Source organism: Caloenas nicobarica, chromosome 3, assembly GCF_036013445.1.
Source record: "Caloenas nicobarica isolate bCalNic1 chromosome 3, bCalNic1.hap1, whole genome shotgun sequence".
Taxonomy (NCBI): domain Eukaryota; kingdom Metazoa; phylum Chordata; class Aves; order Columbiformes; family Columbidae; genus Caloenas; species Caloenas nicobarica.
This window is the reverse complement of record NC_088247.1, coordinates 44,801,201-44,816,469: the sequence shown is the minus strand read 5'-3', so window position 1 is coordinate 44,816,469 and position 15,269 is coordinate 44,801,201. Positions and strand designations below refer to the sequence as shown.

General features: G+C 36.1%; 1 protein-coding gene across 1 annotated transcript in view; it reads right to left on the bottom strand.

The window, feature by feature from the left end:
* The window catches only part of GRIK2 (glutamate ionotropic receptor kainate type subunit 2), a 376,312-nt gene that overhangs the window by 138,847 nt on the left and 222,196 nt on the right, over window positions 1-15,269 (bottom strand). The gene's annotated exons all lie outside the window — the stretch shown is intronic.

Genomic DNA, 15,269 nt, shown 5'->3' with positions numbered 1-15,269 from the left:
ATTTGTGAAGCAGATGTGAATATGCTTGTACAAGTGTAGGGAAAGGGCCAGGAAGCAATTTTGCTTATCTTAGCATAAAAATATTGGTATAAAATGAAGAACATTTTAAAATGGGAAGTGCTACACCTGAAAGGTTGCTACAGGGATTAAGTTCTAACAAAGTACAACTGTCCTCGCTAGTTTGCAGAAATCACAGAATACAGATAGTGGATGATTGTTCACTGCACCTTATAATACAAGAACTAAATGACATCAAAGCCAATTATCAAAATGAACAAAGTGATGTAATTCTTCACTTAACGCATACACAAATGCTGGAAGTCATCACTATGAGATATTGCATCTGCCAAAAGTCTATAGGGGTTAGAATAGCAATTAGGTGCCTTCATGACAGAAAAGTCCATCAAGGGCTGTTGGTGACATTTATAAAAATGTCTCAGATATGTCCCTGAGGCAGAGATTGTTGTCAGCTGGGAGAATATCTCAAGGGGTATTTCACTGTAGGCTTTTTCTTTCCCTCTGTCCCTCCCAAAGTTTCGATCAACAGAGAGCAGGCACTCAGCTAGAAGGACCCAGACTCCAAATTGGTCCAGCCATATGTATGTCACCTTCATCTGGATGCTGGGTAGCCCATCAGTGCCGTAGTTACATCATTCATTTCTCTGCCCATCGACTAAAATTAGAAAATCTACAGAAAGCTCAAGATTAGTTGCCAGTTAGATCAAAGAGGTCACACCATTTTGCCATTGCTGTGTGCCAGTTCCCAGAGGGAAATTTCTGTCGCTGAACAGCACTCAGAAATTTAAAACTGTCTCCTGAACAGACTAACACTTAAGATCTTTCCACAGAAAACAGGCTTGTAGCTGGAGCGGTGAGTTGCCTGGAGATTTCCCAAGAAACTTCAGCTATCTTGTGGAAAAGTTTAAATTTCTTTTCCACTTTCACAGAATCAAAGAATGGTTAGGGTTGGAAGGGACCTCTGGAGATCACCTAGACCAACCCACCTGCTAAAGCAGGTACACCTAGAGTAGATTGCACAGAAATGCATCCAGGTGAGTTTTTAATGTCTCCAGAGAAGGAGACTCAACAACCTCTCTGGGCAGCCTGTTCCAGTGCTCTGTCACCCTCCAAGTAATATTCATATTCAGATAGAACCTCCTATGCTTCACTCTGTGCCTATTTCCCCTTATCCTATCGTTGGGCACCACTGAAAGGAGTCTGGTCCCATCTTCTTGACATCCAGCCTTGAGATATGTATAAACATAAATCACTATGAAATTTGTAGGTAACTGTTACTTAATTGCAGCATTTAAAATTAAATCGTATAGTAGAATGTATTTTGTCAATTTACAAGTTTAATTTTTGTTACTATGGCAATGATTCATATGAGGTTTGTAAATGGTCTGTAGTATTTTTTTATTCGAAACAACGGAAATCATAGTGACAAGAAATCTACAGCATCTACTTTTTAATCTCTGTCAATAGCTATTGAAAGATTACTGTGCATGTGTGCATGTGTATGAGTGTATGCACATGTGCACACATGAAAGAGAGAAGTTCAGAGTAAGAAGTTATACAGTACAAGACTTGACAAGCTGTAAATTAAGAATTCCTTGTAAACTATACATAAATACAGGTATGTAATGCAGAAATTGTATAGCTAGTATGAAATACTGTTATTCAAGTAACATAGCTGCAAACAACCCTATTTTCAGAATGCCTGTTCTAAATGAAGATGCAGAGATTTTGCTCCAAATAAAAAAACATATAAATTCATATATTTGTATATTTTATTTTGATCAGATGGTATTGTATATACACTCAAAATCCCATACAATGTTATAGCATTTCACCTTCCTCAAAGTTTTACTGTAATACATTGTTATTATAAGCACTTATCACATAATTAGATCTATTCTAGTAAAGTACTTCTATGCTGCAATGCGAAACTCTGTTGGCACTGTTCATTAAATTTAGTAAGGGTTTATTGGTCAAAAACATGACACACATTTCATTTCCACTGGTATTCAAAACATAGGTATTCATCACACCAACAAGGCTTTATTCCACAGCAGCTGAGTTTTTACAGATTGCATATTATTGATGATACTTCAGCTGATGCAGAAAGAAAACAGTAAAGTAAGACACTAAAACTAACTTGATTTAAAAGTTATAGGTCAACATGTAGAAGTTTGAGAAACATACTATGTTAAGCTACAAGTTTTAGAGCCAACTAGCAGTCCTTAACCTAAGATTCTGAAGTCAACTCACTAGAGACTATCAGAAGATGCAGATGCCCAAAGATAGAGAAAATAGATCTTTTGGAAGGCTGTTGACAGTTCTGAATTTTGGCCTTAAAACATTAACAGAGCCTTAATGAATATTAAATAATTTCTTTTAACAAATACTATAGGAAATCCAACCCTTGATCATTAGATGAAAATAAAATGTACAAATGAATGTATGTTGTAACTACATCCAGTGGAGCAGAGCTCTGGGGAAATTGCGGATGAAATTAGAAAAATAATCAAACAAGAAATAATGCATGTCTATATGAGTGAACAGGACAATCAGATATCCCAACCTGGGAGGCACAGATCCAAAATATAAGTCCATATCTTGACATCTCAAGATTTTCTTCAGAGCTTCAGTAACTGTCTCAGTATTCTTGAACTATTAAATCACCATAAGAACAAAAATCAAGCATCTCAACAAAAATAAGATCCATAGTCTTTACTGACCAAGGAAACGAAAAGCTGCTAGAATGACTGGCATAAAAATGTCATATTGACATATGTGACTACTTTTGCTTATTAGATACTTTATCTCCAAAATATTCAATTCTCTTTATAATTGTTTGTTGTTTCGGTTTGGTTTGGTTTTGGCTGTTTGGTTTTTGTTTGTTTGCTTTTTTGTTTTGTTGTGGTTTTTGTTTGGTTTTTTGTGTGTTGGTTTTTTTTTTTTTTCTGAAATGGCTCTACCTGAAAATAAGAGAAATAAAGGAACAAGTTTCTACAACTGCAGTACCAGGGTCTCCTCCACTCTTCTACAATGAAGAAATACAAGCAAGAGAATTCTCTTGAGTTAATTTCTCAGGAAGAACTGGAGATGTACGATGCAAAATTAGAATTTTATTGATCTGCTTTTATCAACATTTACAAATGAGTACATCCTAAAATGGCTTTCTAATAAGTTCCATAACAAAGAATATTGGTCTCACTTGACAATGATGTATGATTCCATATTTTAGACTGAATTTATGTATAATTCTATTTAAAAAAAAAAATTCGAAAGCATAATCTTAAATAGCACTTATTCTTAACCTTAGAGTACTTGAGATGAACGTCTTTTTATGACAGTATCCAAGGACTGGTGGGAATAATCTGGTTGCTGCAGAGAAAATTCTGCACCAACTAAAGGTTACAACACCTATTAGAAACATGTAAGTCTGACAAAAACATTCCAACACAAGGCACAGTCCCAAGCGAAATGGAAGAGTTGTACAGCAACACAAACAGTAGCCATGCCATCTGATAGAGAACACTGCAGACCATAACACCAATGGTAGAAACTGGACAAAAATACTCCTCACAATAAATTCTTACTATAATTATGTCAAGAGTCAGGAAATCACAATCCTGCATTCACTCCACCATGTAAAGATGTGGCATGATAAGCTGGAGAATGGCACTCATTTTGTATCCATCTTGACAGTTTTTCAAAGAGAGGTTGTCCAGCAAGTAAGAGAACATCCAGGACAAGAGGGAGGAAGAAACAGAATTGACTACGCTCTACAGGACACTTTTCAAAGTCAAGTGAACCACTGACAGTTATTCCTACCCTGCTTTCTCAAAGTGCTTTGGATATTTCGAACATTACTTTTAACAGAACATTCTCAGTAGTACATGATCTTCCATCTTGACCCTCCATCTTACAGAGAATCTTACTTGCGACGTTACTGCAGAAGTCAGTGAGCAGGGATTGCTAGACCTTCCCCTCATTTTGTGCCTCATGAGGACTGCAAATACTCTCTTCACAGCCTTGTAAAGTTTTCTCTGTCTTGCTGTCATGTGCAGCTGTAGGATGTTCACTCACCAATGAACAACTCATGGTACACACGGTTTATTTCTGTTATAAAAGGACCTAAGGCATGCTAAAATCCTCCTCCTTTGTTTCTTCATTTACATTTTACTTCCCAGAAGCTTGCCAACTGACTATTTTACATAGAGAAAAATTTAAAGAAAAAAGGGAGGACACTTTTTTCAGTTGCATAGGGCTGAAATTTGGTATGTACCCTCTAAGAAGACAAGTTTTAAAATTACACTGAATTCATTCTATGCATGCAGCTACAAATTACTTCAATAAGAAATCTGCATAGAGATGCTGAGTAGTGCATGGGCCATAGCATGTATATTAAGTTGGTATTTGCAGATATTGTTATTTTCTATGTGAAAATTAACTCTATAAAATATAACCCAGAAAAACTGCCACATTAATTTTTGGACATGTTTCTTCACACATTTTGAAAATGGAGCAATAGCTCACAGAAAATTATGGATTATGGATGTTTATTTTCAAAAATAGATTTTGCATTTATTCTTACACTGTGATCCATGACACTTTACCTGAAATTCATGCATTAAATTGAGGGGATTGCAGGCCATGCATGTCTGCACAGAGGGAGGTGTGTTTGAGGTGAGACACAGAAAGGGATGATGCAGGGTTCTTTTTGGATCTCAATAAGAAAGGCCTGACAACAAATGGCTTAATAGGTTATCTGTTTTAATAAGATATATTAATAATAAAAAGAGTAATATAGATGTCAAATAAATTTCACATCCCTTCTGATGCAGGGAAATCTGTTTATGTGCAGCCCTGGACACATCATAGATAGATCTTCCCCTGGCACGCTGTGCAGATCCTATCTGTGGAGAGGCTCCTCCCTCCCCCCATGCCATGGTGCCTTTTATTTTGTGTAATGAACAGTATCATACATCTTCTCCTGACAGGCTGTGGTGTTATTGCTGCCAGAGCTACAAAGCTCTCAATGCAATGTATTACTGTGAACAAGTTCTTCAGACAGCTAGAAGAACCCTTATATTCCCAGGTCCTTGTCCTTATTGGGGACTTTACTACCCCGATATCTGTTAGAAGGAAAACACAGCAGGGCACAAGCCATCCAGGAGGTTGCTAGAGTGTAGTGATGATAATTTCCAGACACAAGTGATGAAGTAGCTGACAAGGGTCCAGGACATGAAGACTGGCAGCAGTCTTGCCTGCCGTGAACAAGAGATAGTGAAGTTCAGGATCCTGAAGAGAGGCAACATGGAAAAATGCAGGATTATAATCCTGGACTTCATGAGAACAGACCTTGGCCTTTTCAGGGACCTGCTTGGAGGAATCCCATGGGAGACAATCCTGAAAAGTGGATCTAGAGAGCTGGTTGATTTTCAAGTGTGAGGATGATCTCATCCAAGCTCAAAAATCATCTCTCTCCACACTCAGGCAGTAAAGAACAGATGGCAGGAGGCCTGCATGAACAAGATGCTCCTTACGAAACTTAGACATAAGAAAGAATATCAGAGGTGGAAGCAGGAACAGGTGACTCAGGGGGAACATAGCAACTCTGTCCAGGCATGCAGAGACAGGGTTAGGATGACCAGAGCCCATCTGGAGTCAAATCTGCTGAGGAACATCACAGGAAAGAAGGGCTAACAATTACATAAGCAACAAAAGGAAGACTAGAGAAAATATGGAACTGCTGCTGAAAAGGGCAGGGAACCAGGTGACAAAGGACATGGAGAAGACTGAGGTACTCAACGCATGCTTCACCACAATATTTACTGGTAAGAAAACTGGTCTTCAGAAATCCCAGGTCTCTGAAACTATGGAACAAGTCTGCAGAAAGGAAGACCTAACCCTCAGTGGAGGAGGATCAAGTGAAGGAACATGTAAACGAACTCTACATACACAAGTCCATTGGACCTGATGGGATGCTCCCATGAGTGCTGAGGGCTACTGTCAGCCAATCTCAATTATCTTTCAAATGTTGTGGAGATCAGTGGAGGTTTCTGAGGAGTGAAAGAAAACAAATGTCACTTCTGTCTTCAATACAGACCATTCAGCATCAAATCAGTTTCTGGGAAAGTGATGGAGCAAATCCTGAGACTCACACTAAGGACAAGAAGATAATGTAACATTATCAGCATAGATTTATAAAGGAGTATTCTTTTCTGCCCAACCTGTTAACTTCCAACAATGAAATCACTGGCTTTGGTGAATAAGTAGAGAGCACTGAATTTTGTTTATCTTTACTTTAGCAAGGTTCTCCATACTGTCTTCCATAATAGCCTCAGAGACAAACTGATGAAGTACAGACTACATAAATGGATGATGAGGTTAAATGAAAACTGCCTTAGCTGTTGGGACTGAAAGGGTTGTGATTAGTGACATGAAGTCCAGCTGGAGATCGATCACTAGTGGTGTACTCCAGGGGTCACTAGGAGCACTAATACTGTTTAACGTATTCATTCATGAGCTGGATGAGGGGACAGAGTGCACTTTCAGCAAGTATGAACATTATACAAAACTTGGAGGTGTGGCTGACAGACCAGGATGTTATGCTGTTATTTAGAAGGACCTCAACAGGCAGAAGAGACAGGCAGACTAGAACATCATGAAGTTCAAATAAGGAAAATGCCAAATGCTGTAGCTGGGAAGCATAAACCCAGGCACCAGTACTAACACTGTAAGGATGGCGACCAGTTGGGCTACATTAGGCAGAATTATATCTAGCAGGTTGAGGGAGATGATCCTTGACCTCTGCTTAGCACTGATGAGACAAATCTGGAGTGATGGCTCCAGGTCTGGACTCCCTGGCACAAGAGAAACAGGGACATACTGGAATGAATCCAGCAAGGGTTACAGAGATGATAAAGAGATTGGAGTACCTGCCATATGAGGAAAGACTTGAGAAAGCTGGGACTTTTTAGCCTGGAGAAGAGAAGGCTCAGCTGTATCTGATGAATGAATACAGTAACTGAAGAAGGGAGGGAAAGTAAAGAAGACAGACCCAGAACCTTCTCAGTGGTATCCAGTGAAAGAAGAGGTAATGGGCACAAACTGAAAAGCAGGAAATTCCATTTAAACATAAAACACCCACTTTTTTATTGTCGGAATGGTAAAGCAGAGCAAGTTGTACAGAGAAGTTGTGGAGTCTCCATCTCTAGGGATGGTCAAAACTTGATGAGACAGAGCCCTGGATGACCTGCTTTAGTTGGCTATTCTTTTAGCAGGGATTTGGACTAGGTGATCTCTAGGGTCAATTTCAACCTCAGTTCTTTGATTCTCTAGTGTAAAGGATTTCTCTTTCCAATTCTCTACACAGACCTCTGTAACAAAACTGAAATTTTATTTCTATTCTGAATGCAGACAGAGAAAAACATTTGCAACTAGTGAAAATGGGTTTGGCATATAGTCTCCTGAAACTTTTTGTAATATTAATGGTTTCCTGTTAAGCTACAAGTAGTTAAATAAACAGATTAAATATTTTTTAAAATTAAAAAGACAACCAGAAATTGATCAAATATTACAAGAATTTATATAGTAAAATATGGTATCTATCTCATTTCTCTTATGTCTGTATTTCTGATTTACAGTGTGGAATTAAAAGGTAAAATATTCTTATCAGATGGTTACACTACAGAACAATTTTCTTAAAGATGTATCAAATCGATAAATTTAAACATTTAAATATAGCCAATAATTCAATAAAAATTCTAGAGATAACATTATATCAAGTTACATACAGGACTATTAAGTCAAGAATTGAAATGTGCTACTTCTCAGACTCATAAAATACGGTTGGTACTATAGCACTGGCTGGGCTTTTCCTAACTGATGCTTTTTTCTTTATTACTATACTGTAACAGTAATATAAGTATAGATCTTACACTACTTTTGCTTTTACATTTTGGAATTATGATATATTACAGGATATAACTCTTTTGGGGGACAGAAGGATCATTTTCAAACTAATTTGAAAATCATAAGACATGGAGTGACAGGGCAGAATGCTGCACACGACATTTTGAAAAAGCTCCATTATTTTTCTATGCAGGCAAACTAAGTTTAAAAACCAAAAAAGACAATCAGTTACCATGCATTTGAAGAATCACTTGAGGATTTGTATATAGACTTTGATACATTTCTGACAAGACACTTATTCTAGAATAAGTGTAGCATTCTCTACAGTATCAATTCGCGGAACAAAAAAAGCTAACAAAATTCATCTATGTAAGTCTTCTGTTTTTCAGGATAAATCCATATTGTCTCAGACACAGAATGGCATTCTAGTTAACAACCTATTTTCCATACTATAAACATTTTACTTCCAATAACAGATTATTGTATATACTTCTAAAGCAAAACAAGAAGAAGAAAAAAAACCAAACAAAAACCAAATTTTCTTCAGGTATAATACTTCCCATTTCTTTAAACTTGACATTACAACCTTAAACAAAAAATTTAACTGTTTTTTGTTTGTTTGTTTTAAATTACATTGTTTCTATATCTAAAACATTGTATCAGTATGTCACTTATTTATCCAATATCCTGAGTAAAAAAATCTAAGAAGTATCTATTGTGTTTCACAGTTTCTATGGGTACTTTATGAGTACTGTGCCCCACACATCCACACAGAAATATGTATTCATTCTTTACCAGCACCTATATACAGTTATTGGTATGCGTGTGTGTATGTATATTTTTTTCACACTAATATACATTCTCAGGAAAAGAAGTTACCCATCTTTCAAAGTTACCACACATTACTGCTTATCAGACCTTCAGAGATCAGGAAATAGCAGAGTAAAACTTGATTGTGCACACCAAATTCAAGCCATTGTGACAAAGTAACATGATTTTCTTCCCAATACTCATTTGCTGTATTTCGGACTTAAGGCTGCACCGTCAGTTTCTTTTTTCTTTTTTAACCCGAATGCCTAACTTTTTTTATAATTTTCTTAAACAAATGAATTATCTTTGATGCTAGAAGAATAACAGATCAGAATTAACACCTCTCAGTTCCCCAAACCATATGGGTGAGGTTATATTTTGGACATAATTCCCAGGGACACATCTTCTGCCACCATATCCTGAAACTGTTTTAATAAAATGTTGTTTGGTAAAATTCGACATCCTCCAGAATTCCACAGTCCCTCCTCCATATCTTTCACGATGAGCAAAGGACAAACTGTAGCACAGAGCTTTTGAAACTTTTTATTTTTCTTTTTTTAGTAGCAGTAATGATATTAAGAATTCATTTGGTTGCGTTAATTGTGCTTCAGGAATACATCTCTGGTTGATTTATACAGGTCCCCTGCAAGTCTTTCAAAATCCTTCTGATACCATTTCCAAATTAAGAAGATCTAAGCAGAAGTAGCAACATTTTTTACAAATGGGTTCAGAGTGTGTCATGTTCAAAATTATGAGTAAAATTTATTAATTCCTGATCTACTAAGCATGCAATCAAACTCCTTAATCATTACTTCTGGGAGGAACGTGGTCAAAATGAGATCTGAGTAGGCAGACAGGAGGACTAGAAGATTGGGAAAATTGGTGCCGATCATCCTTCCCTGTATAACTGAACTTTTTTTGATCTTTGCAGTGATCAAGTACTGTACACTGAAGTGTAGATATTGTAGAAGCAGATTGAATGAACAGGTTCATGATAAGCTGCAAAAATAACCTGCTGAAGATTTGACATGAAAACCAGAATTGCAAATCACGTCTTTGGGAAAAAGAATGTATTCGGATGAAGTTCTTTCATCAATTTTCTCCAGGTAATTTAATTTCTATTACATGGGGCAACCCCGATGACCAACCTTTTCTGAACCAGAAGATACAGAATAAAGATATAGACACATGAATTTGCCTAATAAAATGGATAAGTCCTAATGAAAATTAACTCTCCTATTACAGAACTCTAATTTTCACATATATTTCACTTCAGCAGACATATGCACAGAAACAATAATCCCTGTGTTATTTTCTACCATTCTTCACTATTACTATAGCAACAAAAGTGATTGTAAAGATCAGATAACTGTATGAAGATATGAAAAATGTACCACGTTTATGAATACAGTCCTAGCCCTGGATCCAACCAGTTCCTAATCATTGCTGTAAGCATAGATGATACTTGACCTAAAGAGTTATCATTTGGAGTCTCATTTGAAAAACTTCATGCCACTACCTTGATGAGCTATGATTCACTTCACTGACATTGCAGTGAAAATGAATTCTAATTATTCACTATACCATATTTTTATGTCATTGAAACGTAATCATTTTATATAACCAATTGCATTAGCCGGGCATGTCCAAATAGCTAATAATTAAAATGGGGATTATACTGGTTAAACTTAAAACATGTTCTGTGTTAATGCTTACACACTAATTCTTTCACCCAGTCTCTAAAATATTTGGTCCTTAATTAACACTTAATTTGTTCCAGTGCTGGTATTCTTTTGCCATTAACTTCTCAAGGAACATTTTAAATTATTCCTCATCCTTTCCAGAAACTTGGGAACTTGTGATTGGCCACACTTGAAAAAGAAAAGAAAAAAAAAAAAAAATAGGGGAGGTGGGCAAGAGGGCAAACGTTATATTTATGAATGTGGGTGGATAGGAAAATGGTCAAGGTAAGGAACAGAAATTACAAACTAAGAGTTTCACACAGCAAAACATGCTATTTATCATGAGGGATCCGCGCTACTGAAGTAATTAGTGTGCCTCCTGAGTTTTGTCTATACTTTAAATAAAATTCTGAGTTATCTAGCAGAATGTTAAAAGAGGGAGTATGGCTTTTGTTCCAAAACCCAATTTCTATTCTTTGGCAATTCACTGATTGGATTCAGTAGGACTGACAGAATGAAAACGAGAAAAAACAGAAATGAAAAAAAGAAGAAAGTTTATTTTCACATAGCAAAAGAAAAGGGATATTAAAGAAAAAAGTTAATTAGTAGTGGTTAAAATTGTGAATATCAAAATTAGAAAACCATAACACTCTAATTATAAAACACATTACTTAGGCATACTGTAGTTAAATGAACAGGAAGGCAATATTCACTTACCCTTCATCTCAAGAAATTTCAGATAAACAGCCCCCTGAGTACAGATCACCAGAAAAATTCTGCAGATCTCAGAGCACTTATTGAGAAGACCCTACTGTGAAAGTCTCCTACCACTTCTGGTGTCAAATAACTTAAGAATGTACTTAAAATTTTTCATCCAGTTTCTTTGGGAAACACGGGACATGATCAACTCAAAAGATCATGTAATTAATAGCATTTACGACTGCTAAGAAAACATGTATGTATTATTATTCTCTATAGCTTACTGTAATAGAAATATTGCTGGGCCTTGCTTTACTAAACGCAGACTGTGTGGAAGTTCCTTGCTTTTTGGAAAATAATTGCTCATTCTCAACTTTGCTTTTCTTGAAAACTATATCTTCAGTCTGTCCTGCACTTGAAAACAGTAACACACCCCTTGCTGCAATTTAATAGGGAATTCATATACACACTTCTGCTATGCTTCTCACTGAATTAACATATATCTTTTGCACATTTGACTTAAGCTTCTGGCTTATGATTTCTTTGACATTTTAGATTATTCAGGGATTATTTAAATGTCCCTCACATTGGGACATTCATGGCTTTCTGCGATACTGCCTGCTGTACTCTTATTTGCAGTTTATTTTCTGCATAACATTTACTCTGAGTTAGGGTCTGTTTGTACTTTTTTCCACAGGACTGTCATATACAGTTTTTATTAGAGAATGACTAAGTAGACATGCAAATTAAGTATCATCTTGTGAATATAGGGTCCAATGTTTGGCTGTTGGTTTGAAATAGTAGTAAACTTGTAGTTGCTGGTAATTCTAGTCATGTAGAAGATTATCTCTTTGATCATTCATCTTAAAGCAAACCCAAACCAAAAACCAACAATGAAAAAAAATAGTAGATGCATAGTATGGAATATTTGAGTGTATTACATCGATAAATTTAGACATTCAACATAAGATTTTGTAGAGACATTCTGTAAGTCTATATATTCAGTTTGTTTGAAGTGAAAAACAGAAACTCAAGCAACAAAAGAGACATGGTTAGTTCCTTGTCAGGGAGATACCTGCTGCTGCTTATTCAACTTGGGACAAATGACATTGGAAATAAAAGGTCAAAGCAGTTGAAGTTATGGATAAATGAATTAGCAATTATACTGAAAGGCACAAAAACCACAAGTGATATTTTCTGGCATACTACAAATTATCATAAATTATCCTATAGACCCCAGGACAAATTTAACACAGGAATGAAATGCTACTTTAATGAGGAAAAAAAGTATGCAAACAATAATAACTGGAAGATATTATGAATATTTAAAACAGTAAACATACACACAAAAAATACATTACAGGCACTTAGCAGTTAAAGAATCATGGATACTATTTTGTGACACAGAATAACTGGAAGGAGTTGCAATATTATTTTTAAATATTAAATAATGTGAATTAGTAGCTTTGTTTAAAGACACAGTTGTGCTGGAAAACTGCCAACATAACAAGCGTAACTGATAATGATTACTGGAAATTCAGAGAAGAATGGTTCAGCATAGAACAGTAATGCTTAATCTGCAAGGTAAAAAAAAGTGTACCAAGAAATAAAAATGCACTCAGAACAGATGGCCTTCAAATGGCTAAACAGATAAATCAGGAGAGAAACTATAAACAAAATACAAGACAGCAGAAAATTCAAGCAAATGAGGATAAGAAAACTGAAATACAAACAGTAGTATTTTAAACATATACAGAGAGTACAGAAAAAAGATAATTGTGTCTTCTTTTTCTATTATTTTTTAAAGAGAGTAGGAAAAATAAAGTAAAATGCCAAAATACTAGAAAATAACATAAAAGAAGCTACAGCAAAAATCAGGTACCACCTATCTATATTCACAAGAGTTGCTGGTTCAGGCAAAAACCATACCATAATGGCAGACCTGCCATAACACTGCACGGTTTATGGAATGTTACACCTCAAAACATTATATCCCCAAAGAATCAGAGTCCAAATATATGTTATATAAAGAAAAAGTTTAGTGTGGTTAAAATTTTCATCATCTGACACCTTAGATTGAGTTGCAGATGCCAGCTTAGACCTAAGGTTTGAAAAAAATGTAACCAAGTCTCACATATTTTGTAAGAAACGTAGCCTGAGTTTTGTCCTTACAGAGGAGCTGAGACTCCTCTGTAAGTACTATACATTATTTATTAAATGACAATTTAAGCTCCACTTCTGAATGCAAAACTGTTCAATGTATCCCATGTAAACTCATTAAAGGAATGGAGTATTTATTATATAACGTGTGAAAGTTTTCTATAGCTGAACTGGGACTCAGATCGCAGGCACAACAGGCAGGGTCCTCTTCAGATGCCGGCCATAGTCGAAGAGAGTGAGACCCTCATGATCTCCCACTTTTATAGGGTGTATGATGTGGATGGGATGAAATACTTAGTTGGTCAGTTTTAGTCACCTGTTCTGTTCGCCTCTCCTTGCAAATACGCCCTTCTCATTTATGGGATGTGTGCTTTTATCAGTGACCTTGCATTCCATTGCTTCTGTTTACAAAAACATGTAGCCAACTTCAGAAAAGTGCATTTATTTAAAAGAACTTAGCTGAAAGGAAAATTCACTAAAAGAGAAACTGGTCTTGTTTTTAACAAAACCAGGACAGTAATGAAATCTGTAATGAGCAAAGACTTGGAAACTCCAAAATCAAGATAGATTTATGGATTCCAGGGGTGAAAACCATTCAAAGACAATTAAAACATTACAGCTTCTGCTGAGCTGAGTATTTATCTTCCTCTCAACAATATTCATTTGAACTAAAACCCAATGAGTCGTTTGTGAGTGCTCAGAATTTAGTGTATGTTATTATATCTTGTATACTGAGCTGAGATTTCTTCAGCATATTAAGGACATAACATTAAAATATTTCCCTGGAATATAATTTATTTAGATTATGTTTTACCTAAAATGCCATCATTTTCAAAACAAGCTTTCTTCAGCCTTACTATTAGACCTTGAAACCCTTCCTCTGCAGGAATCCTGAACACATGTCACCTTCATTTCAAAAATATACATGCAAAGAGTTAAGAACCAATATCAGTGGTTTGTGAAGAAAGACTCAGACAATGGAAAATCATTGTGATCCAAGCCTAGCTATTAACTCAAGGTTTTCAGAATAGCAACTGATCAGAATCCAGCACAAAACCACTCCACCTGCACTGGACAGGTTTAGAACAATCAAGATTAACCCACACCGCTAACCACCTGCACTGGACAAGAACACACTGATCCTCCATGGGATAAGCACACACTTTTTGCACAAACAATGGTAAGTGGTTAGCCTACCACTTAACATAGGTGATTTGACTAGTATACACAACTGTGTTGTAACATGTCTAAACCCTGCCTTCTTCAATATCACAGTCCCCAAGCTTTAGGTTGGGGCAGTGCCTGTGCATTGCTTAATAAAAAATCCTTGTAATTCTGCACTTTGTCCATGTCTGTCTCCTCAGGCAGCAGTGGAATTCCAAGGCAAAAGTGTGAGTTTGAGTCCCACCATAAACAGAGGCACACTAGTGGGTTTGAGTCCCACCAGAACTCCAGGTGCATTAGTGGGCTGGAGCTCTACTACAAGGGAAGTGGCTTAGACTCCCACTGAAATTCCCTTGACAGAAGCTTATAAGCCTGTTACTTTATCCACTACATTCACATGATCACTCAGTCCTTCCTATTATTCATTAAAGACCTGTGTAACACTCATCTTTGCCACCTCTAACAGCAGCACCTACATTCTCTCCTCTTTCTTACATATTTCCCTTAGCCTGAATAATCCTCATCATAAGAAATTTAAAATAACTATTTGTGAACACAATTTGTGTTGATAAGTAAAATTATGCATCATATAAACCGTCCCATCAACAGAAATCATGTATTTTCACAAAAAAGGAAAAAAAAAAAACAAACAACCAAACAAAAACCTTATTAAGGCTATGTTTGAATGTGAAACTGAAGTACATGCAATTTGTTGGGTGTTTTTTTCATTTTTATAATGAATAGATACATTACTCCTCAAGTAAAAATGGACAAAACCCATGCTGTTTTATCTAAGAAACAAGAAAATTAATATAAACCAAGATTTGT